The 26768-nt window shown below is 39.0% G+C and overlaps 1 protein-coding gene across 1 annotated transcript in view; it reads left to right on the forward strand.

Annotated features, from left to right (window-relative positions):
* The window catches only part of LOC136874435 (puratrophin-1), a 1332114-nt gene that overhangs the window by 172199 nt on the left and 1133147 nt on the right, over positions 1-26768 (forward strand). The window contains exon 3 of the mRNA XM_067148069.2: positions 25230-25433. The gene's annotated coding sequence lies outside the window, so the exon portion shown is untranslated. The remainder of the gene's footprint in view (positions 1-25229; positions 25434-26768) is intronic.

A 26768-nucleotide genomic window follows, 5' to 3' on the forward strand; every position in this document is an offset into this window, starting at 1 on the left:
GTTCACACGAAATTTCAACGAGTTGGAATCAGTGATCACGATTGAATACAATATATTTTAATTTCAGAAACACACTTTTTGTAATGCCAATTCTGATTTCGATTTCTACACCCGGATGCCATTCTTGTGGAAGCCACCATCCTACGTGCTTGAAATGTGATACTGCTAGAAAAATATAGATATTTAATATCTGACATTAATGTGCTTTATTTTCAATATTGTCTTTCTTTTTATCTTTTACATATATTATCCCCTACACTTGTCTTCTCAGTCTCGAAGGTACTTCAGTCTAGAAGGAAGCATGTGCAAATCTTCTACACAGATCCACTGTCTGTGATCTGTGTGGTTGTTACAAGATAAAAGAAGAAAATACAGTGTGAATGAGCGTGTAATTGACTGACCTCTTGGTATGTACGTACTAAACAGTGTTTGTTGACGTATGCACTCTCGTCTCGGAATGCAGATACCTCCCCTGGCGATACATAAACAACAATAATTGCACATTGTATATATTTGCACCTCAAACCTGTTCTTATTCACGTTAGGAGAGTTTCTTCACGCATACAAAACAACCATCCATACTTATTGCACTAACCTTCTTCCTGCCTCAAGCAAACTGCTGAGATGATGCACGTCTTCTCATGCTGCTCAATCAAACTATAACAAGTTCATTCTTCCTTATGCTTGCTGTTTAAATTACATAATACAATCCTCCTCCTCTTGGATTTATCCCATTCACATGGGATCCGCAAGGTGTGTGAATTAAGCCCAATTCTATGGCCAAATGTCTTTCCTGTCGCCAATCCTATTTGCTATTACTTCGAATCAATCAATCAATAAATCAATAAATCAATCAATCAATCAATCAATCAATCAATCAATCAATCAATCAATCAATCAATCAATCAATCAATCAATGTATGTCTGCATTTAGGGCTATCACCCAAATGGTAGATTCCCTTTTACAAGTTGCTTTACGTCGCACCGACACGGATAGATCTTATTGGGGCGATGGAATAGGAAAGGGCTAGGGGCGTATGGAAGCGTCCGTGACCGTAAATGAGGTACAGACTTAACATCTTCCTGATTTAAAAATGGGAAACCACGGAGAGTCATCTCCAGGGCTGCTGACAGTGGGGGTTTGAACCCACTATCCCCCCGAATGCATGCTAACAGTTACGTGACCCAAACCTCGCAGCCACTCACTCCGCAGTGGTAGATTTCTTATCAGTTTTATACCAACCCATTTCTTAAATTATTTGAAAGAATTTGGAAATTTATAGATCTCCCTTGGTAAATAATTCCGAAATCTGATTCCTCTTCCTATAAACGAATATTTGCCCAAAAAATTTTCTCTTCAATTCCAACTTTATCTTAAATTTATGCTCCTTCCTGCTTGACAAACTTAATTCAACCTTATTTGTCTGCTAATGTCATTCCACGCTATCTCTGCTCTGGCAACTCGGAACATATCGCTTAGTCGAGCCGCTCGTCTCCTAATTCTCAATTCTTCCCAGCCCAGACTATGGCAACATTTTCCCAAATCTGCTTTTTTTGAGATATCACCCAGAACATTCTGTCTCCGTGTTTAGTCGTATAGTGTGTTGTATGTGTATGAAGATGCGTATATTGACAACACAAACACCCAGTCCGCAAGGCAGAAGAATTAACCAGGCGAGGTTAAAATCCCCGACTCAGCCAGGAATCGAATCTGGTACCTTCTAAAGCGAAAGCCACTACGCTGACCATTCAGCCAGGGAGCCAGACATAATTAGATAATGCAATATTGCAACTAAAATCCATTACAATTTTCAATTTGATTACCGTTTAGATGACTCAGACCGTCCCTCATCTCTTTGAGTACTTCTGCACACGGATTAGATTGTCAAAAGACTTTCCGGATACAATAGCTGTACTAAGATACTCTACCGGAATATTGAGACACCATTCCTCTGTGGTATAATGTTACTCACTGTCCAAATTACGAAAATACTGTATATTGCCTTATTTTCAGTATTACCCTGTGACTGCAGAATTTTAAGTACTATAATCATATCTTGTCACATAGCAGCCTGAATTTGGTGTATGAAAAATTCAATTTTAAAACGCAATGCAGTAACAACAATTTCGTCTACCTACTTGGTGAACCTCTTTAAAATAAAATAAAATTATATAACAATCGGGCCCGTCTCTTGTCTGAATGGCCAGCGTAATGGCTCTCGGTTCATAGAGCCCCTGATTCGATTCCAGGCCGGGCCATGGATTTAAACTTCGTATGCTTAATCCCTCTGGCTTGGGGACTGGGCGTTTGTGTTCGTCTCAGTATATATCTATTCATCTAGACACAACACACCACACTGCCAACCAACTCAGAAACACACACTAATTATTACATCCCTCCATATATAATGTTGGTGTTAGTAAGGGCAACCGGCCGTAAAACTGGATCAAATCCACATGAAGTGCTGACTTCAGGAAATGGGGGAAAGTGTCAACAAGAAGAAGACTCCAACCATATTGCCCATACAGTCACCAAATCATGTTCAGAACAAAGTAACATGCCATATAGCCGAAAGAGTAAAAACGACAGTGCAGTAGTTCTGAGTTAACGAAAGAGCGAACCTGCAGAAATCCCTTTTTTAAATTTCTCCACTGGATGTTCTAATGTTCACAGTTCATTCTTTTTATCATATCCGAAATTCATTAGAATAGAAACTTTGGTAAACAAAAAATTAAATATTTTACCTACATTTAGTCAATACTCGGTCCGTGCGGCTCCTTGACATAATGGCGAGTATAGCAGCCATCGTGCCATAGGGTACCGGGTTCGTTTATCCGGTGAGGCTGCGGATTTTATCCACGTCTAGATAATTCCTAAGGCTTGAGGACGGGGCGTTGGTCCTAATATACCAATTCATATACAGACAACACACCATACTAACCACTACAATTGATATTATGTCATTGTGAATACATCCCTCCACGTAGGGTTAGGATATACTGACGGCAAAACTGGGCCAGATTCACATATATTGCCACTGAAAGTAACTGTAGAAGGGACAAAAAGAAGACGATTAAGAAGAAAAAGAAGAAGAAGAGGATGATGATGATGATGATGATACAATACTCCATCTACTGATAGCACTGTGATCCATTCTGTTTCCTGTGTCTTACTTCAAACAATTATAACATCTCCCTAACGTCTTTCTATGAACTAACCCATAAATGAAATCACAAGAAGTCATTTAACTCGATTGATTGATTGATTGATTGATTGATTGATTGATTGATTGATTGATTGATTGATTGATTGATTGATTGATTGATTGATTGATTGATTGATTGATTGATTGATTGATTGATTCATTCATTCATTCATTCATTCATTCATTCATTCATTCACTTACCTGCCGTTTTTATGCCTGTTAAAATTATGTAAATGGGCATATATTGCAAATTACTGTAGTTTCAAATTGAATTTTCTTCATGGTTTGACTACTTGTATCAATTTAATATGCGACGTAAAACAAATTGTACCCAGCTCGATCGCTGCAGTCGCTTAAGTGCGGCCAGTATCCAGTATTCTGGAGATACTGGTTTCGAACCCCACTGTCGGCAGCCTTGAAGATGGTTTTCCGTGGTTTCCCATTTTTACACCAGGCAAATGCTGGGGCTGTACCTTAATTGAGGGCACGGGCGCTTCCTTCCCACTCCTAGCCCTTTCCTATACCATCGTCGCCATAAGACCTATCTGTGTCGGTGCGACGTAAAGCAAGTAGCAAAAAAATTGTTAAGAAAGCAATGTAATGTGATTGAGGGGTAGTCATACAGACATTTGATTGTGTAATTTTCACTGCGTTGTGGAAGAGAGATTTCGAAATTATTCGTGCAGCCTACCGGTGAGCTTGAAATTTCCTTTCTTTTTTGTTTGATTGTTGAGAGAATCATAAAACATTCGTAATAGATACATGAATATTGTCGACTCTATTTTCTATTCAAGAAGGTTGTTTTGTAGAAGGGAGAGAGTATTATATGACTTCGAGCTCCCGACGCGACCAGTTTTATTTAAGAACTCTCTATAGGAGCATTGTTCCTCTCGAGTCTTAAATCGAGGACCAGTACCTCTGACACCCATTATAAAGCACTAAGAGGGGTAAGAAGAGAGGACACTTCCGTATTTCTTTCTTCAAGTTAACAGTTTTATTACTTTGAAATGGAAACAACTTTCTAACCGTAAATCCGAACTCTTGCTAAGGTATGGGTATTCACGTGCTTTCCTTAGACTGTCCTAAACACTGAGGAATGATGTTCTTCTTTGAAATATAAGGCTATGATAGCTGTTCTATTCCTGCCTGTCTTGATAGATCTCCAAACGAACAATCCCTTGTAGTGGACGAGGCATAGAGCATCAGCGTCCAGTTCAGAAACTCTTGGTTTTGATTGTAACCGTAGTCGGCAGATTGAGCACAAATACCATTATAGCTTTCCATTCCGAACAAGGTACACTTGCGAACAGAAAATTAAGCCCAAACTCGTACATCGCAAATAGTGTCTTTCCTTCCGTAAGGTTTCCGAATTCACCAGACAAACACCTCATGGCTGTTGTTGTTGTTGTTGTTGTTGTTGTTGTTTAAGAGGAAGTACAACTAGGCCACCATCAACTATTAACGATCATCAAAAGGAAAATGCAAGAGGTCCGACACATTTAAGAATGAAAGCATCGGTAAAATAATAATAATAATAATAATAATAATAATAATAATAATAATAATAATAATAATAATAATAATTGTTACGGAGATATCCGTGGTAGTCAGAGGTGAAAGAAGGTGCGGGCTGGAATAGGTCTCAACTACAAAATTAAAGTTAAACCTTTTCCTTTCAAAATCAACAAATAACAGATAAAAACATTTAACAATTTCCACTAGGTGAAATAACAACGAAAGGCAGGTTAAAAATAATTTTACCCGTTCAGGGTTTTTTTTACAAGCTTTTGGGCTTCGAGCCCCACAGTCACAATCCTTGAGCTATTAGCCCAACTTTACAAAGGTACAAAATTGAACAAAGGGGCAGAAAACCCCATCATGCCAAGGAGCACTTGCTCCTAATTACAATGTTAAGCCTCCTAGAGGCACACAGAGATCAGATTTAGGAAAGAGCAGACCTGCTCTCAATAATTCAAGCCTATCAGGAGGCCATAAGCATACCTTACGCTCAACTGCCCTTAAGGCATACTTATAAATAAACAGGGGCATCTTGTACCCTTTCTACTGGGCCCCAAATGAAAAAATAATAGATTAATTTAAACGGCCCTAAATACAAGGGGGATGGAGGCGAGAACTTTCACTCCTAAATACACATATTAAAACCTAAGAAGCACTAGGCCGATAATACAGGGGCTAATCCCAATCTATGGAGGTGACTCGTATGAAAAAAACTTAACACGTTAAGGAAGCATAGAAACGGTTATGAAAACGTAGTCACCTCAATTTAAAAATGAAGGGGAGCTCGAGAGGGTGAAGCACTCTCTATCCCCTCATTAAAGTTCAAGAAAAACTGAAGTTTACCAGGAAAAGGGTTTACATGTTTAATAGGTTACATATTAAAGGTTTCGAACCCTCCCCGAGAGTTAGACTGCTGAGCTAGCAAGAGATAAAGATGTTAAGAGGCCATTACCTTGTGGAAGAACTGCTGTCTGAAGAATGAGGCGCTTCCCACCCCCTGCTACATATTCACACACTGAGTTGGTGACAAGAAAATCAGCAGTTTTTATACCCTCGTGGAAAATTCAAGACCTTTCAAGAATGAGTAGACACACCCCCTCAACTTTATTGGATAGCTTAGAGCTACATATCCATATCGAAGAAGACATACATGATTGGCTGAGAATTAATTAAAGAAATTCGGGATTGGCTAAGTTAAAACCTGGCGGAAGGAAGGATTAATGTTGCCAACCCAAAAATAAAAGAATAAAATTTAGTAAAGACAACATCCTTTGAATACAAAATTTCTTCAAGAAGGTTCATTCCTTTGCACCAGAGTGCATGAATATAGTTTTTTTTTTTTTTTTTTTTTTGTAGAGGCATCTGGTAGAGAACGTCCACACTTCTTGATCAATGACCAAAAAAAAAACACATCAAAATTCACACAGAGCCATCTTCGGAGAAACTGTTGAGTTAATACAGTTTTTTAAAGTTCAGGCTTTCTCCTGTAGAGGAGTTTCAATTGGCGCAATATTTGAACTAGCGGCGTGGAGGTGTACCGCCCGGTACAATAAGTACCGCCCGGTACAATAATAATAATAATAATAATAATAATAATAATAATAATAATAATAATAATAATAATAATAATAATAATTGGTTTACGTCCCACAAAATAATTTTACTGTGTTCGCAGACACCGTAGTGCCGGAATTGAGTCCCGCAGGAGTTCTTTTACGTGCCAGTAAATCTACCGAAACGAGGCTGACATATTTCAGCACTTTCAAATACCACCGGACTTAGGCAGAATCGAACCTGCCAATTTGGCGTCAGATGGCCAGCGCCTCAACCGTCTGAGCCACTCAGCCCGGCGCATCCGCAAATGAAAGGGAAGAGCACTAAGGACGTAAACCAAATTTGTGTCTTCGTCTCGAGGTGGTGCAGCTCTTTTTAGCCCCCTTATGGATGTGAGCATCATGTACCATTTTAATCACTTACCAGCCCTCCTGTTATTCTTAATCTCTGACAGTACCGAGAATCGAACCCGGACCTGTTGAGAACGGAGCCTAATAGTGCTAACCGTTACGCTTGTCCAGCTCCGCGATGTAGGGGGTAACTAACGCGTCCACTTGTCACCCGGCAGCCCCGGGTTCGATTCCCGGCCGGGTCAGGGGTTTTACTTGTAAATGATTAATATCCCTGGTTTGGGGACTGGGTGTTTGTGTCGTCCTTAATGTTCCTTTCCACACATTAAACACTCTACACTTCCGCAATTCCAATTACACGCAGGTTCATATCTTATGGTGCAAGTAGGGGCAAAAGATCTCTATAGGTCGACGCCCAACAAATAGCATTTTTTTAAAAACTTTACACTTCGGAGGCAGACACTAAGGACGTGAAAATGAAAGACTTCCTATACCGTCGGGCTAGGTAAAGAACAAACGTTGACCAAGGCAGGGCGGATAGGATGTGGAAGCAATGCCAGACTTAGCTAGAAGAACCGCAGTCACCAATTCACCAAGCTGAGAGTCCCTAGTCTCTCTTTAAGTCGCCTCTTACGACAGACAGGTGGTAACGTGGATGTTATTCTGCCGCCCTCACGTACAAGAGGAAACTAACACTTGACTCCACCCAGCCTTGTCGCTTCTCAGTATGACTGGCCTGAAATAAATCTGTAAAATAAACAGTGGGTCAGAATGGCATCCCTTAAGGAAATTTGCTGCAATTTGAGAAAATGAGGAGAAAATTATAGTACTATAGGGCCTACCTGAAAAAAGAAACAACTGAATTAAAATAGAATGGCGTGTTTATTTCTTGAAAGAACATCACATTCAAATATTTTTTTAGAAATGTTACATAGTAATTGTAACAATATATTTAATATGTGTACGAGATAGTTACGAATTTAATTTATTTTAAGTATTAATGTTATTTGAGTAGCTATGTATATAAAATCAGAGTCCTGTAATTATGTAAACAATGCAATAATATATATTATTTCCTGAACTGCAGCTCCAATTCGGATGAGGACTACACGTGACAGAGGAATTTGGAAGAAATTAGGGGAGGCCTTTGCCCCATGAGGGAATTGAATGGGCTAGAATAGAATGGCATTTATTGTTATTATTCCTTCAAAACAATCTTATATTCATCTATAATCCGTGAATCGACTTTGGTCCTTTAATTCAAATATATCACATCAGAAATCAATGAAATGTGAAATGTAATCTCGTATGGCTTTTAGTGCCGGGATATCCCAGGACGGGTTCGGCTCGCCAGGTGCAGGTCTTTCCATTTGACGCCCGTAGGTGACCTGCATGTCGTGGTGAGGATGAAATCATGATGAAGACAACACATACACCCAGCCCCCGTGCCATTGGAATTAACCAATTAAGGTTAAAATCCCCGACCCGGCTGGGAATCGAACCCGGGACCTTCTGAACCGAAGGCCAGTACCCTGACCATTCAGCCAACGAGTCAGACATCGGAAATCAATGAGTAACTAAATCTCGTGCCCTTTGCCTTAATCTATTTCTCCGAACTAATTATGAATAGCGATAAGAGCGGTTGCACTGTGGGAGAGTTTCACCTTCCTAGTGGATATATGTAAGCTAGTGGTATTTACATTTTATTATGAGCTCTGCTCCATAAATAAGAGTATATTCAATAATAGGCGTGTTCCGGGTTCGAGGCCTGATGTCACGACCGCCCTGCGATGTATGGCGGTCATGGAACTGAGGTCATGTGTACAGTGCTGCTAATTAAGCATGCAACATTGGGGTTGAGTTGAGTGTCGGAACTAACGTAATCCGCCGGACATTGGTCGTGTCGCTGAGGCTCCTGAAGAAGTAGCCCAAGAAACACGACCCCAAACCTGGAGCATGATTTGTCACCTCGGCTGGAACCTGAGTCGGCAACACGGAGACAAACATATAAACAAATGGTATTTTACTGTTGAAGAGAACTTGACACACATAGACTATAAGTAGTTTGTATCCTTACCGTAACTTCCTACACGAGTCCCTCCACGAAGTTCAAATAAAACTTCTTTGTGAACTGCTAGTCTAGGAAATTAATGATAATTGCTAAAAATAATTTGCAAGGTGAGAGGCTCAGGCGGTAGAGTGGTGGTATTCTGAGCATGAGTTTGTGGCTCCGATCTCGGTTGAATCCTGTGGTGTTTTAAGGTGCAGAAATGCACCATTCACGTATCGGTAGATTTACCGACAGGTAAATAAACAGTGGAAGAAAATTCATGGCACCTCCGCATCTCCTAAAACTGTAAAAGTTATTTTTGCTATTTGCTTTACGTCGCACCGACGCAGAGAGGTCTATGGGACAGGATAGCTCTAGGAATGGGAAGGATGCGGCTGTGGCCTTAATTAAGGTACAGCCCCGGCATTTGCCTAGTGTGAAAATGGGAAACCACGGAAAACCATCTTCAGGGCTGCCAACAGTGGTATTTGAACCCACTATCTCCCGGATGCGAGCTCACAGCTGCGCGCCCCTAACCGCACGGCCATCTCGCCAGGTGTAAAAGTTATTAGTAGAACGTACAATGTATTATTATTATTATTATTATTATTATTATTATTATTATTATTATTATTATTATTATTAGTACTATTATTATGAAAATAATTAATCGCATGCCCTCAACTATACAGTATGTACCGGGATTTTGATTTGATGTCATTTGGGATTTCTGTCGACATCGTACAACATCGAATCCCGAATATACTGCTTTTCAAAAATCCGACGTCTGCCGATATTGATCCCGTGATCTTGGGATCCGAATTCGACATCAGACCCATTCACCACGCTCTTCACGTACAGGAGGAAACTAACACTTGACTCCGCCCAGCCCTTGCCGCTTCTCACTATGACTGGCGTGAAGTAAATCTGAAAAATAAATATGAACCTATGAACCAATGTAAAATAAATAGTTGGTCAGAATGGCCTCCCATAAGGAAATTTGCTGTAATTTGAGAAAATTGTTACCGTGTTTTGGTAGTTTACAGTGGTGTAAGAAGGTGCCGGGGTGAATGGGTGAACAGAGAAAAGATCAAAGCATAATTTAAAACACTAAAATATGAAATTTTATGTCTTTCCTTTCTTTTTTTTTTCTGACTTTAAACTTTGATGACCAACAACAAATAACAGTTAGATTGAATTACGATGAGCTGTAGTATAGGCATAGACTCTGTAACTTCGGGCCATAAGCCCACATAGGATTTTAAGTGTTTTTCAAAAGGAGTGCAGGCGTTTCGTCTCTTAGCATTTTATTTATGGCCGATTCCTTAAATCTTTTCTTTTCGACCACTACGGTGAAGATGAACTATTAATTTTCAAGGTAATTTTGTATATCAAGTTTTCCTAAACTGAATGGTTTATAGTTTGTTTTTAATGTTGAAGAGTTGTCAACACTTCTATCTCTTCGCGGCAACTTGATTCGTTTGCCAATTAGAGAATTTGTAAATTTATTTAAGTAGCCAATCACGGTTTTTGATATTTATTTGATTGTCCAATGAAAATTGTAGCTGTGACACGGTTTCGACCCAGAGAAATCTGGAACCTTCCTCTCCACTATATAAGCTGGCACATTACAGACCGTGTTGGCTTTGTGATCGCTCCAGTCTACGTGTACGTAACGGAGGAAGGGGGATAGGGCTCCCTTGTCCATCTTCGGGAGGTACACCAGCTCAAGGTAATGGCAGATTCTGCATAACAAGGTAATAGTCTTTGAAAGCTAGCTCGAGGGGAAGATTTGTAATTTATTTCGCAATGTAACTTTTAATTCTTAATATAAATTCTCACTCTAGTCTAAAGAACTTGGTGTCGAGGTGACCATGATGTTGTAACCTTTAAAATCTATCTAGTAATTTCTGTAACTTAAATATTTTCCTCCATCTAGTCACCTCCGTAGTATGGGCTTAGCCTCTGTAACGTCAGGCCATAAGCCCAAATAGGGTTTTAAGTATTTCATGTACATTTCAAGGAGTACAAGTGTTCGTCTCCTAATCTTTTGATTTTCGGCCAATAACTTTAATTTTTTGTTTTTACCAAAGGCCAGGTAGAATGGGTACTTGTTACTCCTGTTACAGTTAACCTTATTCATTTCATCTTAGGGCAAATCTGACTGTTGAGCAGTTAAGACAGTGAATACTGTTTAATTTTGTTAAACGTGGGTTGTACCTTTGATAGGCCTCGAAAGTGTGAAGTTGTAGAGCAAAGATGCTCTTCCTACTGGTGTAAAATAAATTGGGAGATCCGTGTCCTTGTCTGTCGGATGAAAGGAGCAGTAGTGCTCATGCAAAATTTGTAATTAGGGAGCTTCAAGCTCAGGTTGTTAATTGGTTATTAGTTGATTATTCTGAATTTTCTAACATTGTTACCCAAGCTCACGAACTAGTTCTGTACCTGATTTGTTATTTGCTTAGCACAGTGTAAAGTTCTAAAAAGAAATAAGAAAGAAGAGAAAAATATAGCTCCAATTTTAACATTTTATATTAATCTTCTGACTTTTCTATATCCACCCATTCATGCCCGCACCTTCTTTCACCCCTAAATGACGGTATCCCCGTAACAACAACAATAATATTGTTTGGGTCACGTAGCTGTCAGCTTGCATTCGGGAGATAGTCGGTTCCAACCCCACTGTCAACAGATCTGTACATTCTATGCCTGAGTGCTAAAACAACGTAAGTTACATTTTATTCATTCTGCAGAAGAGAGAAAAAACGTCTGTTGAAGAGTTGAAGAGCATTTTTGCTGTATTGTGACTTAGGCAATAAATGTTCATCATTTTTCCCGATATATTTTGTGTAATTTTGATCAATGAATACATTCATTAATATAATTTACACTTAAAATTGTTAATTATTTGTATTGCCTATAAATTAAATGACAGTGGACTTACGTTTATACGGCTCTAAGTTTCATAAAATGTGACTTACGTTGGTTTAGCTCTCAGGTACAGAAATATATAGCACCCCATTCTCGCATGTTGCTTGAATGAGCATAGGATTGAAGGAACGCTTTGCGTTACCTCTCTGCACACAAACAAAGCAAATTTATCTCCGTTCACATTATGAAGACACTAAGAGGGAGGGGTTAGTTACCCGTATGTCTAGCCATCTTTGTCCCCCGGAATTAACCTGTTGCTCATTTTTGGAGTGGGCTAGATAAAACTTAGGCCCATTGCCTTCTCTAACAGCTTTTAAATTTTTCGACTTCCTGACGGGGAATCCAACCCACGTGTTTCCGGGAGAAATGAGCACGTCTGTGCCACAAGAGCAAGACGACCCTGTGCATGGCTTACTGGAAATGAAGAGAGGCTGGGAGGGATTAAACATTATTTCTCCCATCGATTGATCGCATGATCGTGTCTGCGACTCCAGCAGAGAATGTCTGTGACCTTGTTATCACAGATGACAGGGAGAGGTCTCTATAATAGGTCTTTAATTTATACCTTTAGACATCATTACGTCGCGGCTGGGATGAAAGGAAAGGAAAGTTTCTGTAACGATTTAGGAGAGGAATCATTACTTAATGAAGCTATCTGGTCCAATATAGTGTGGAATAGGCCATCACTTTGACGTACAATCACGTCATTTGAATGAAGAGTTCATTAACACTCAAGCATTTGATAATCGCTTTCATAGATAACAAGTTGAAGTGTTACGGCATAATTCCTTCTTGGTCCCAAACTAGGAGACATCCTGTTGCTTACTATAGCCTTTGAACTGGGTCGACAAGAGCCCCTCATTTTTGTGAAGATGCTTTTCTCCCTCTTCCACTAAACGTCCCTTCATAAAACATCTGCGCTAGTTAACCATGCAACTATTTCTTTGTCTTAGCGCGGATGAATAATAACAACAGCCCAGAGAAACCAAGACGAAACTGATTTTAGTTAAGATACTTTTGATATTATAAAATAGAGAATTTCGAGAGGCTGATGTTATCAGTCATAAATAGTAAACTAATAAATTAATATAAACCTTCGTAAATCTATCACGCATTAGAAGCCAAGCTCTCCCGAACTTCACAGCTATTGCCCACATGTAAACTCCTACACCACAACAATACATGTTTCCCATCAGACATACTTAGCATCCACTAAGTTACACAGGACTGTTAAGGAAGATTCTGTTAGCCTCTATCATGAAGAAACAAATTCTTCTTTTTCTTATTCTAATCGAGAAATTGACTGCGCTGTTTGGCTCACACAACTATTAGCTTGCATTCGGGAGATAGTGGGTTCAAATCTCACTGTCGGCAGCCCTGAAGATGGTTTCCCGTGGTTTTCTATTTTCACACCAGGCAAATGCAGAAAATACACAATAAAGGCCACGGTCACTTCCTTCCCACTCCTAGCCATTTTCCATCCCATCGTCTCCATAAGACCTACCTGTGTCGGTGTGACGTAAAACAAAATGTAGGGGGGAATCTTCTTTTTCTTCTTCTTTCGATTAATATTTTAGAAGGTCTGATAATTTCGTTGATTTTCTACTTAAAACCATCACCACTCTCTTCGCCGAAGTGTTAAGAAGACATGTTATATGCGTAATAATAATAATAATAATAATAATAATAATAATAATAATAATAATAATAACACTCATTTATTCAATTTGTTTTCAAGTCCATGTTACATCCAATGATTCTACACATTTATATACATACTTTTTGCACACCATTTACGGTACCAGAACCGCCTCCATCTGGCCCATCATTCTTTGCAAGTCCTCCATCCACAACTCGTTATCTAAGTTGCCACGTCTGAAGTCGATTAACACAAACTCACACGTTCTTTTTAGTGCGATGGTCTGTAGGTAGTCCTGTAGCTGTTTGTTCACTTCCAGATTGTCCATGTGCTTCTTGAACAAGTTGGTGACTAGCCCGTCCCACGTTATTACCACAGGGACCAACGTCTCCTGGGCTCCAGTTTACATAAGTGAGAGTTCGTTCGCTAGCATCTCGTATTTCCTTCCTTTTGTGGTTTCAGTCTGTTTCAGGATATTTTTGTTTGTGATTACAACTTTAATTAATAGGATTTCATTCTTTACAAGGCCATGTGTCATCAGATCCGGTTTGTTGTGTTCAATGCGAAGCTCAGTCTGTATGGTGACGTCCGACTTTATTCTAATCCGCTGATTGGATATGATATTTTCCACTTTATAGTTATTTATCTTCCTAGAATTATTATTCAGCCCATACCTTTTGGTGAACATGAACTGCAAGCATTTGACAACGCCATTGTGGCGTTTCTTGTAGACCACATTAAGCATTGTGTTGCCAGATGGTCTACGGTCTTATTGCCCTGGCTGCAGTGTGGGCACCTCTGGAATATACTCCCATGAATAAAGAAGATGTTTCTGTCTTGTGTCTTGCATGACACACCTTCTTCCTGCGGAGATATATTCCCCCTCATTATCGATAACGATGACTACGTCTCGAACGGGATCAGGTCAATATAATAGTTAATGGTTGACAACGCATACTCGTTTATTGCTGCAAACAGGTTTCTCGCGTTCAACTTTGTTTGGCATACATTTGTTACCCATGATTCAATCTTGTTTGCTATGATAACTTTATTCTCGGGCTTGATTACATTTCTCGAGTCTTCTAATATTCCTAGGTATTTGTATCCTTCCACGTCATAGATATTGTTCGCTGAAATCTGCTGATTGATTGTAAAACACATTTTGTTGAGACATTGATTCGTCCACTGGCTCAGCTCGTTCCAATGTCTGCGCATCTTTGGCAAACAATTTAATGTAATCGATGAAAATGAAGTGGTTGCACTCAATGCTTACATGTTCATCTGCTTGGATGTTGTCGCAGTTCTTATTTAAGTTTATGTTCAACGATTCCATAGCAATTACAAACAAATTGGGTGATAGAGCATCTCCTTGTAGTATTCCTCTATTTATTTTCACGTCACCAACCACTTTATTTCCACATATTAATGCAGTTCTCTGCTTGTCAAGTGTCCTTTTTTGACTGATTTAATGATGTTTTCTGGCATATGTATCCTTCGTAGGCATTCAATGAGATATGCATGTGACACCGAATCATATGCTTTCTGAATGTCTACCGAAGCAGCACACAATTTATTATTGTACTTTTCGTTTATGGTTTTGCTTATAAGTGCTTATTCCTTAGCGCCTTGACATCGGTTGTGTGTTCCCATTTGATTACTTGAAAAAATATTGTTCACGTCACAGAAACCGTTGACTATTACCGCGAACACTTTGCTAATTAATTTGAATACATTCGACAGGCATGTAATTGGCCTCAGGAGCTGCGGTATACTTGCATTCGGTACTTTTGGAATCAAATACGTTATCCCAGCATAAAGCTCATCATCGATCAAGTCTGGGTTTTGAATTATTTCGCAGATTGTTTGTTCTAACCTCTCATGTGGTGCATACATCCTCCTAATAAAGTAATCATATACGAAATCCTGTCCTGTCCTGTCCTGTCCTGTCCTGTCCTGTCCTGGACTTAGTTCTTGGATCAGTTGTTCATAATCTTGTCTTTCATTATATTTCCAAATTGTAGTCCATAAGCGTTGGGTTTCTTCAAGATTAATATCTTCACTTACTGTAAATTTATCGCCTTCAAGGTCACGAGAGAAGGTCTCGTCCTGTTGAACTCAAACTTTCTGCTTGTGTTCCTAAATGCTATACGATTTCAGCTATCAATAATAATAATAATAATAATAATAATAATAATAATAATAATAATAATAATAATAATAATAATAATAAGACCTAAAAGATGGTGAGAATCTCTATCCGAAGAAAAGAAGGCACTGGGTGAATGGCTCAAGAAATACAGGGAGGATGTCAAAGCCGGGAGAAGAACAAGGTCGAGGCACTGCAATGAATTTCGTTGTTATCACACACTCCACAGAGGCTCAAATTGATCCCAAAAATGAAAATAATAATGTTATTGGTTCTACGTTCCACCAACTACTGAACTTTTGCGTTTCCAGTCACAGTAAGGTACCAGAAATTTTGTCCAACGGGAGTCATTTTATAAGCCCGTAAATCTACCGACACGAGGCTGATTTATTTGAGCGCCTTGAAATACGAATACCACTGGAATGAAGCGGGATCGAAATTGTCAAATAGGACTTAGAAAGGTCTACCATCTGAGTTACTCGGCCTTATATCTGTTGTACCAGGTCATTCGGTAATGGTCACTTTTCAGAGATGTGACGTTCACTTGCTATAGCAGCCCCAATCATAACATGATTCTCATGAACTGAACGTAAGCGTACGCCATAATGCGTTGAGCTTTAGTGACAGATAGCAATGCGGTATTTTCATTTACCAGCGATCTGTATTTTTAGAGTTGTCCCCCAGGTTACAGATTCTCTATCGATTGTTTACGTATTCTTTTCTTTATCCTGTCAGACCCTATTGTTTTTTTCTAGTTTAACAACATTTTTCGGTTTATCATTCAAGAAGGAAGTATATTGTAATGTTAGACATCGTTAAGGGCGAATATGCATTTCAAATATTCGTAAATACCTAACTTCACGCAAACGTTTCTTGAAGACCACACAGAAACCTTAAGGAACACAGCAGCAAGCAAGGCTTACGTTGTGGCGAGCTAGGGTCGAGCATTTTGGAGAATGGAAAGCACCCCGTGAAGAATTACCAGCTCGACATATGGAGTACTGGACGACTTGGAGATCTTTAAACAGGCTGTAATCGGGTGTTGCTGGGTGCACAAGTGGGGATATTAATTGATGGATTCCGTCTTGTGTGGCTGTGGTGAAGTGCAGACTACTGCCATCTGTAGAAAGTCATCTTTATCGTGCCACATGTACTGAGAAAGAGCTGCTTGAGGTGGCAAGGAACGCACTGGACTTTGCTAATGTCTGGTGCACCACAATTAAGAACCTTTCGCGCACAGTTTATTAGTATTTTTTCACCCTTTTTATAGACATTGTTTTGTTCATTTATACTGTATATACCGGGTGGTACAGCTGTCCCTATTATTTCCCTAACGTATGCAACCAGCTAGGCTTTAAGTGTCTCTTAGTCCTATTTAGCGCAACATCTTACAGCAATTTTATGTGCAGTTAGGCCGATACAGACTTCCCCGCACAATGCAAAAACGGTACAAGAGGCAATAAGCGAGGCCCATCTCAAAAACACTGTACCATTTTATGTAGAGCGGAGTCCAATACTCCGGTCATTTTTACGAAATGTTACTGTACTGTACAAACCATAGCCACTCCTTTAGCTGTCGGCAGGGAATTGCGCACTTGATTGGTACAAGAGGATTTCCTTTTGACATGAAAGGGTGGTCAGATTGTCATAAAAACGTGATAGGTTAGGACCAATTACAGCCATGTCAACTCACCGCCATTTTGTATAGTCTCGTGACATCGAAATTGACAGAAACGCGTTTTTCACAGTATTTTATAACTATGGCACGCAAATGTTGTACAGCAGATGTAATAGCTTACGCCATGTAATTACTACCGTTACAGAATTCAATAATGTCATACAATTGGACCATAAGGCTGTAACGCATCAGTAACTTTACGAAGCGAGAACTTTCGATCTCCTCGTGAATGCAGAGTTTTAAGACCTAGACTTTCGAGCGAAAAGTAATTACGCTGAATTAGGCATGCAAGATATACCTGGCTAAGCTACAGGGAACAGTGAGGGATCGAAACATAATTGAGTCATGCGTTTTTCAATTTTTATTTCGTACACTTCTAGGCTCCTTTACGAAGACTTGACTTTTCTGGTCTCAGATATTCTTTTAAGGAAGTTGTAATAAACAGTCGTAATGATTATAAAAATTCGTTGTGAATACCACCTGAAACATAATGCTGGACTCATTTAACCAAGTAATAGGTACATACTCTACTCGCAGGGAATGATTGAATCTATCTGGGCTTAAGAGAGACATGATTCCTTAGCACGCTGTGGTATTTGCAGCAAGGTAAACCTGTCGGCACATTCGAGTTCAGAACTTGTAATATACAAGATCAGTTTCGAAGCGATAGCGTAGATTATTCCATTAGTACAGAGATACGAGACGTATTCTTCATTGCGTAGAGTGGCTACATGGTACTAATCGCAGCCAGCATGTGATTATTCCGACGGATTCACAGTTCGAATATAGCTGGAATTAGGCATGCAAGATATACCTGGCTAAGCTACAGGGAACAATGAGGGATCGAAACATTATTTTTATTTTTATACTCTTAAGATATTCGCAGTTAAGCTTTACCGTATTAAGGTTTAACTTTCTAAGTCTCAAAATTCACTTTTCACCTTAAAAAAATATACATCATAAAGGAATAAACACATGTGACTTTTATATGGCAAACGGCTACAACGAATGAAGCGCACTGCACTTATTGCCAGCATTATGACACACCCATTCAACCAAACAACTGCGCACGTTCGACTCGAAGAACGACTGGATTTTACACATAAGGCACATGAAACAGCACACGGTAATCATTAGAGCAAAGTGCAGGCAGGTTGCATGAGGCAAGAATGACTAACCTCTACCGCACTCAGATATGCATTAACGAAGGAGGTGTTGGCCGATGACCTCAAACGGTAGACCCTTTTAAACAAACGTCATCATCATCACCACGAAGGAGGTGGTCATTTCGAACATTTTCTTCATTAATCGAATGGTCATGCGCAAGCCCATTGCACCTCTGTCGGTAATAGCTTATTTTACTGCAAATAGCTCTATTAAGAGCTACTTAGAAATGAACATAGCAGGGTACCTGAATCATGAGAACTATCATGATTTAGATTTGTCTTCAACAGCGCGACTTACACGTACATTTAACAACGAAATGAAGAAAACGTCCGATATCGGACTGAAACCTCCTACTAACGAGCACCGATTACCTCCTCTTACTTGAAGCAAGCTCGGCTATCACAAGCTGTCGTTTGCCAGCGTTATATCAACACTACCTCTCGTCATTCAGCCACCATATTCTCTGTACATGAAGTTTCTGTGATATAGAATTTTCACGATTCTTTACAATAATTCGTTATTTTATCGTTAATGCTGATTTCTTTGACATGAATAAACTAATTATAGAAAGCTTAGTAAGACCGGCCATCGCTGTGAGTAGCCAAGGTAAATGTTTTTAGGTTAGGCTATAATCTGCTGGTTGCATAAAGCTGAGTGAATAGGGGCAGCTGTACCACTCTCTATACACATTTTGATGACAATGAGTAATATTAATTAAACAAAAAATGATTTCAAAGGTCGTTCAACAGGTTGGCAAAGGGCTATTAAGAAGAGCAGTGGTGAATTTCTTATTTTTTCTCACAATTTATTAGAATAATTAGCAAAATGAGGAAAGAATGGGAGAATTTTAATACCAGAAAATCCGAACCTAGGATTACCATGAAGCACAAACTAACTTCTTTGTAACTTTCTAGATTCCTTACTTGTCTGATTGCCTATTAAAATTAAATCTGGAACAAGCACAGTTTATACATCACTACAAAATGTAGCTAAAGGGTTATATTTATATTTATATATATATATATATATATATATATATATATATATATATATATATATATATATATATATATCTGCTTCTGGCACGATATAAATAAATAATACCTAAATGAGGTTCTCAAAAATATTCAAAATAAAATAAAAATTGGGGAAGAAATTAATTTACCCAATTGTGTACAGAAGGTCTGAAAGGGTAAAATGATTTCAAAGAAGTTGGAAACTTATTGAACATCTCGCTTGGCAAATTATTCCAGTCCCCAATTCCTCTTCCTATGAACGAATATTTTCCCCAACTTTTCCTCTTGAATTCCGGCTTTATCTTCATATTATGATGTTTTCCTGCCTTAGAAACTCCACTCGAGCTTATTCGTCTACTAACATCATTCCACGCCAACTCCCTGCTGATAGCTTGGACATACCGCTTAGTCGAACCGCTTTTCTCTTTATTACCAAGTCTTCAGAGCCCAAAAATTGTAATATTTTTGTAACACTACTCGTTTGTCGGCAGTCGCCCAGAACAAACCATTCTGCTTACGTTTGGATCTTCTCCACTTCTTGAATCGACTAAACCTGGTGGAGGTCCCATACACTGGAACCATAGGGTCTTACCACTAACTTCTACACCCTCTCATTTACATCGTACTACAATCTCTAAATATCCTCTACTCATTGATTATTTCCCTACGGAAGAGGGACGTGATGTCCGAGTGGCAGAGGTTTCTGTTATTCGGCACTTAATTTGAATCCTATGACCATGTTTGACTTGCTGGAGGAAAACCGTTACCCTATGTTTCAGGAAGAAGCAAGTCTATCTTCGCTACTCCCTAGGTAAGTAACCCTTGTCACTTTTTCAGGCATTTCAATGTACTCAACAAGACAAGTCTCTGTCACAGAATTACCGGCAGGTAGCAGACTGATGTGTAATAGCAACTTCTGGCTCGGTGAGGAAAGCAACGGGAAACTACCTCACTTCTCATTTCCCTAGTACGCCTCTTCAGTGATGCCTAGGCCATCTATGACAGCTGATGGCGGAGCTGTTGAGGATCCAACCAGCCTTCGGGCTGAGGACTAAACATACATACACAGAAGAAACCCAAGGAGACGACATTCCAACACTATAGCGTCTCCTAAAACCGAAGAAGTAGTTGATGGTACGGAATATCAATAACATTTTATTACAAGGTTCTAAGCACTAAAATTAATCAACAGCAACATTACACTGATTGCCTGCTGTTAATTGACGTGTGCTTTTTCTATTCTTCCTCGCCCCTCATCTCGTAAGGTAGCATTGAGTTGCAATTGTTTAAAAAAATATCCTACGAACAATGGAAGTAACTGCTAGTAAGCTCACGAGTATATCAGAAGTTCACGGGACTGTTGCTTTCACAGTGTTCCAAGTTTTAACGTTCAGAAGTGACGCTTCTGTTGTTAGAAAGGAACAATGGTGTTTCAGTTCTTCGCTGCCACATGCACGATTCAATAGAGCCTACAAGAACAAATCTCTGAGTCTAAGGGCCATTTTCTCCAAATCGAGTTAAACCTGGTATAAATTAAACCCGTTTAACTTTAGTACCTAGTTTAAAGTTGCGTCCATTTTCTCCACCAATTTCTGACACTCGTTTAGTTTAAACGGGCGAGCTGTCGTTGGCGCTAACGTTGGCTGCACTGAAGGAATAGTCGAAGGCATGGTCGATTGGAATTGGCCAATCAGAGCCAAGTAATTCAATGACCGACATTTTTGTAATAATATCAGCTGTTTGTGGCGAATTAATGCTATCGTACGTAGTGAATAAAGAACAAATTCGGCGGGATATTAGCTTTACTGATAAATAAATTGTTTACATTTGTGCGAAGTGTTGTATCATATAATTCTACCTATTGCTGTCTACAATTTATTGGAACGCACTTTTATTTCTTATTTTTCTCTGTCATGCTTTACCATAAACAAGTACCGTGGGCCTAATACGTGTCTTTTGATGTCTGTATTGTCTTACGGAACACACGGGAACGTTGAAATATTAAAATCCTGGTCTTTCAGCAATAGGCCTATGGTATTCCTTTCCTCAGAAAATCAACATTTATGTGAATTTCAAGTAAAATTCCAAGCATGCTCGGGATCTATCTCCTATCAAAATCCATCGCCCTCGGCCGGGATCAATCTCACAAACCTTGGATCCAGCAGACAGACCACTGAGGATGTATAATTTGGAGATGTATTACTTGATTCCATATTCGTTTATAACATAACCAAGTTCGCGATATGTCGTACTGTATGCATAATACTCTTCTCCCTATAGCATTAATATTTCTATTGCTGGTATGCTGGCAATAGATACGATGAAACATTCTTAACTATAATCTATTCTATTACAAGTTTACTAGCAAGCATGAAATACTTTATTGTTTTTCTGATCCTACAAATATATAATCTAGCGATTAGAAATTGTATACCACCGCCTCTCCTACCGTGCCGGTCAACATTCTGATGGTAAAAATATTTTCGACAAATTAGATTCGAACCGCCTTGTCACGGATTCGGACGATGCTGACATCACGCTTTAGCGACCACAGCCACCAGGTACCGCACGAAGAGCGGACGTATTACACGACTTATGTAAGAATATTTTTATGCTTCACATTACAGTATTCATACCACGAACAGTATTTTACAGTATATAATATTATAAGGAGACTGCAATTTAAGGTCTGTGGTCCCCGTTGTTAATGAAAAAAATGCCTGCTGCATCATATCTTAAAGCAACCAGAATCATTGCTTCTAGCGAAATAGCATTATTTCGTGCAGTTGACGTTTTAAATGAATCCTTCTTCGATACTAGACAATCATTGCTGTTCGCTTATAAATTATAAATCCATCAAAGAACTCCGTTACATCCGATTTTCCAAGATTGTAAACTTTTGTTGGAACGCGGCTTCTTAACCTCTCTCGCACATCAAAATTATTTCCTATTTAACCAAAGACTTCAATAAATTCTCCCATTTTTCTAATGCTAATACTAGGTTATAATTTTAGTACGTTTTTCATTAAAGTGCTGCAGTACTGGTAGTCAAAACTAACCCTTCTATTAGGAAAATCACAGATACGTTAATAAAATGTCAAGAAAGTTGAATATAAACAGAAGTTTAAACCAACAATATAGACGGTTTAACTCTGAGCCAGGTTTAAACTTGATACAAAGTTTAAACCAATATGGGGAAAATGAATGTTAGTTTAAACTCAGACTTCAACCAGATTAAAATAAACCTTGTTTAAACTCATTTGGGGAAAACGGCCCTAAGGGGTGATTTTTGTTAAGGCCTGATTGACCGCAGCTGGTAAGGAACATGTGGGTTGTGACGTCACACTTCCGCCCCGGAGACTCATTTCCGGTGCCATCCTGCCCACGAGAATAATGAACAAGAAGACAAAGCCCGGCAGGAGCTGAGCCGTCCCCATCAGCTGCGGGTGGTCTGTGTTAATGAACCTTCTATATCGCCATTAATTACTTGGCGGGCTTTGTTAAGTGTTTAGGTGGGACCACGACGGGTTAATTCACTTACGGTGATACCAGGAATGAATTACTTCTCGAGCACTGCCTTTCTTTTAATTTCTCTCCATTCAAATTACATATCTTACTTTAAGTATTGACTGGGTTGATTTCTAAAACTATGTTATAGCATAATGTAGACAGTGACACTCAATTTGGAGACTCATAGTTGCTGTGTACCTACTATAAATTGACAGGCATAAATATCTACAGACCCAAAGTACATATAAAGTCCATCTGTGAGACTTCGTGCCTGCTCTAGGATTATCATATGACTTCATTACGAGCTGAAAGTTGAAAATTTACACATATATGCAATAATTTGGTTAGAATATATTTAAAGCAACCAAACTCCTTATAATTCAGTTCATTCGAAGGAAGGTGTTTTATGAAATTCCTGGCCGTAATTATTCGACCTTTAATCTGCAGTATCTCATCATACAAGTGCAAACAGGATATCATAAAACTGGGACAAAGCTAATTATTTTACCACCATTAATTACTTGGCGGACTTTATGATTACTATTATTATTATTATTATTATTATTATTATTATTATTATTATTATTATTATTATTATTATTATTATACTATTGTTATCATTGATTGAACGTCCCACTAACTACTCTTACTGTTTTCTGAGACGCCGAGGGCAAGAATTTTGTCTCGCAGGAGTTCTTCTACGAGCCAGTAAATCTACCGACACGTGGCTGTCATATTTTAGTACCTTCAAATTCTGCCAGCCTGATCCGGGATCGAACTTGCGAATTTGGGCTCAGAAACCTCTTGAGCTACTCACCCCGGCTTATTATTTTGATTCATATTTTTATTTCTTATTTTGCACACTTTCGTGCTAATGATATTCAAGCAATTGTACAGATTTTAGGAAAACAAAGCACAATAAACACCAACATTCTGCATGGTCTTATAGATGTTGGTGTTGACATCCAAATTATTCAGTCCTTCCACCAGAGTTTTAGGTACAGCAGCTGTACTCGAAAGGATGATTGGTACAATTATCACCTCTTCATAGTGCCACAGTCTTTGAATATGTTCTGCTATTGGTGTATACTTGTTGATTTTCTCAGTATACTTTTCATGGAGCTTCTCGGTGTTCCGGACAGCTATGTCGATCAGAACGGCACGTTTTATTCCCTTCGCTAACACCAGTTTGTTGTGGATAGTCGTCTTATCCGTGATAATTGTTCGTTATTATTATTATTATTATTATTATTATTTTGATTCGTTGTGCCCAGCTGTGGAGCGCGTTTGAACTTATTTTGCACAATGTTTCTTCTTCTTTTCTTCCCAATATCTCTTCATTTTTTCACTGTGTTCCTTTCTGCGTGTTTCTGTCCAGCCTGTATTTTTTCTTGTTGGTTTCTCTGCAAATTTATGTTTGTTTACTAAGCTTCTAAATTTCATTCTATCTTGAATGGTTTCTTATTATTATTATTATTATTATTATTATTATTATTATTATTATTATTATTATTATTATTATTATTATTATTATTACAGGAGGGTATTAGAGCCCAGGAAATTGTCAGTAGGATTTACGTTCCGAAGTTGACCTTTTTGGGTACACAGCTAATCGAACAGAATAAGCGTCCACCGTGATCTAGAAGTTAATTTGTCTAGGTTTTATTCCTAGCTTTCTTAAACAGCATTTAAATCATGGGTCTGAGGGCGGGAACGACTTACTTCGCTATCGAATATAGGTTGTCCATGGGTCTCATGCAGTAATGGAGGTCTCTGTCACTTGCTTTTATTTCCTAGAATTCGTGGGTTCTCAGTTGAATTTTAATCACATCCAACTTTTGCCACATTTAGTCCACATTTTTCCTCAAATATCGTGTAACGGGTATTGTCCATTTATAGAGAAAGACAATAACGTTATCAGCCTTATTCTCGCGTAAACACGCGAAAGAAAATGAAAGAACTTTGACTTATGAAGTTTGAGTTACTTTTCTGAAAGCTGTAAGTGTGATGAAAACATTTATTTTAGAGTCGTTTATCGATAACATGGACTGTAAAGCTCAATTTGCAGACACATACTGTGTACCTAATAAAAGCTGACAGGCATGATTATCTATAGACCCAAAGTGCATATTAAGTCCCTATGTGAGGCTTTGTGAGATTTCGTGCTGGCTCTAGGATTATTATATAATTTCATTACGAGCTAAAACACGTTTGAAGTTGTAACGAATAGAGAACATAATATATTCACCGCCCGTTTTTTAGCTCATAGGTTATACAATGGACTTGTAGAATGTTTATGCTATACGCATTCCTTGCAGTGCTTAGTGTCACCTTTCCTCTCTATTACAGGCCAGGGAACACGCTGAGCCTTGTTGACCCTTTGATGGCACTTGTATTCTCCAATTTCCGGTGGTGCTTTCTGTCCTGGATATCTAAGTAATTGGACATTTGTTTTCTGTTGCAGGCCAGGGGGGACGTGGCGAGTCTGGTGGACCGACTCTTGGGTCCCATCTTCCCGAACTTTCCGCGCACCCGCTCTGTTCTTATCCGCCAAGCCCGTGACCTGCTAGTGTGTACCTTCCACGGGAACCTTGTAAGCTTCGAACGGGATTTCCTGGAACCTGCCTCTGAGCTGCTGGCCCAGCTTATTCGAGAAGTCTCTCATCAGGTAGGAAAATTATCAACATATTGCACTGGGACTAATTCTACTTATAAGGAGGCTTCATATGTAGAGAGAATGTCGGAATCTCACATTTACCAAATTTTTTCAGACGTATGTATAGTCATTTCTCTGTCCCAACCTCGCCATACCCTAGGTATACAAATGTGTATGCCTAGCTCCAATTCTTAAGTATATGGTTCGTGGGTTTTAAATAGCTAAACATTCACAAATCTCTAGACTCCGTGTTATCTACCTCGATGTCAGCTTGTTCAAGAACAAAACTGTGCTGAAGAGAAATATTCAGTATCGTCAAAATGGCGGACTGAAATAAGTTGCCTTCATGTTAAGGTATGTTTTAACACGTTTTCTTTGTAGTAACCTTCAAATATTTCTTCTCGCACCTTCCTACTTTATGGATGCATTTTCATTCAAAATATGGTTCAATAAAAAATCTACAAATGATGTAATTCAATGTAAATCTTGGGGTTCAAATATACACGACATCTATCTCAGCTATCCAAAGAACTGAATACCTTCTCCAATATGAAAGCGAATTATTGTGGTCCTTATGTGTTAAGAAAGAAAGCAGAATGTTCTTTTGTTTCATTTCGTGATATTTTGGGTATGAGGAGGTTATACTAAAATAGGTTGAGTAGACCAATTTTTCTTCCTCGAAACTGTTGTCAGAAATGACGATATATGTACAGCCTAAATGAAGAAGATAATACTACTAAATTACTTTTACCAAGAAGAAAACTGATGACCAATGGGTACTTGAACCTAAAATTCTGGTAAATATTTCCTAAACCCTTTGTCACCAATGCACTCCCTTACGAGAACAAAATCTGAACAGTAGGAAAGCAGAAGGAAAGACACTGAGAAGTTACAGTGATGTGCTCTTGGTACGGATACAGAAATTACGAGTATATTGGTTGAGCCTGAAATCTTAAGAATTCTTTAGTATGACCGTCGATTTGTAGACTCCAGGGAAATAAACAAGAATTTTTAATCCGTATTACACTCATCTACAAGAACAAATGTGCACCTTTCAGTAGCCATCGTAAGAGCACTTAAGTGCGTACAGGCACAGGGCATGATGGTATAAAGAAAACGTCAAAATATTGTAACACACCAACCATTTAATGCAGGGTAACATACACTTGTAGGGTGCAGTTAGTGCGGCGTTGGACTACCCGTAGCTCGGAGACCGGTGGCGATGCGGTCATGTTTGGAAGCCTACAGACGTATTATGTTCTCCTGAGGAATTTTCTGCCACTAGGAAGCATGTTGACATCACGAAGGCAGGTCAAAGATTCTCGTGCTGTGTGAAGCCGTGCATTA

The sequence above is a fragment of the Anabrus simplex genome, chromosome 5 (assembly GCF_040414725.1).
Source record: "Anabrus simplex isolate iqAnaSimp1 chromosome 5, ASM4041472v1, whole genome shotgun sequence".
NCBI lineage: Eukaryota > Metazoa > Arthropoda > Insecta > Orthoptera > Tettigoniidae > Anabrus > Anabrus simplex.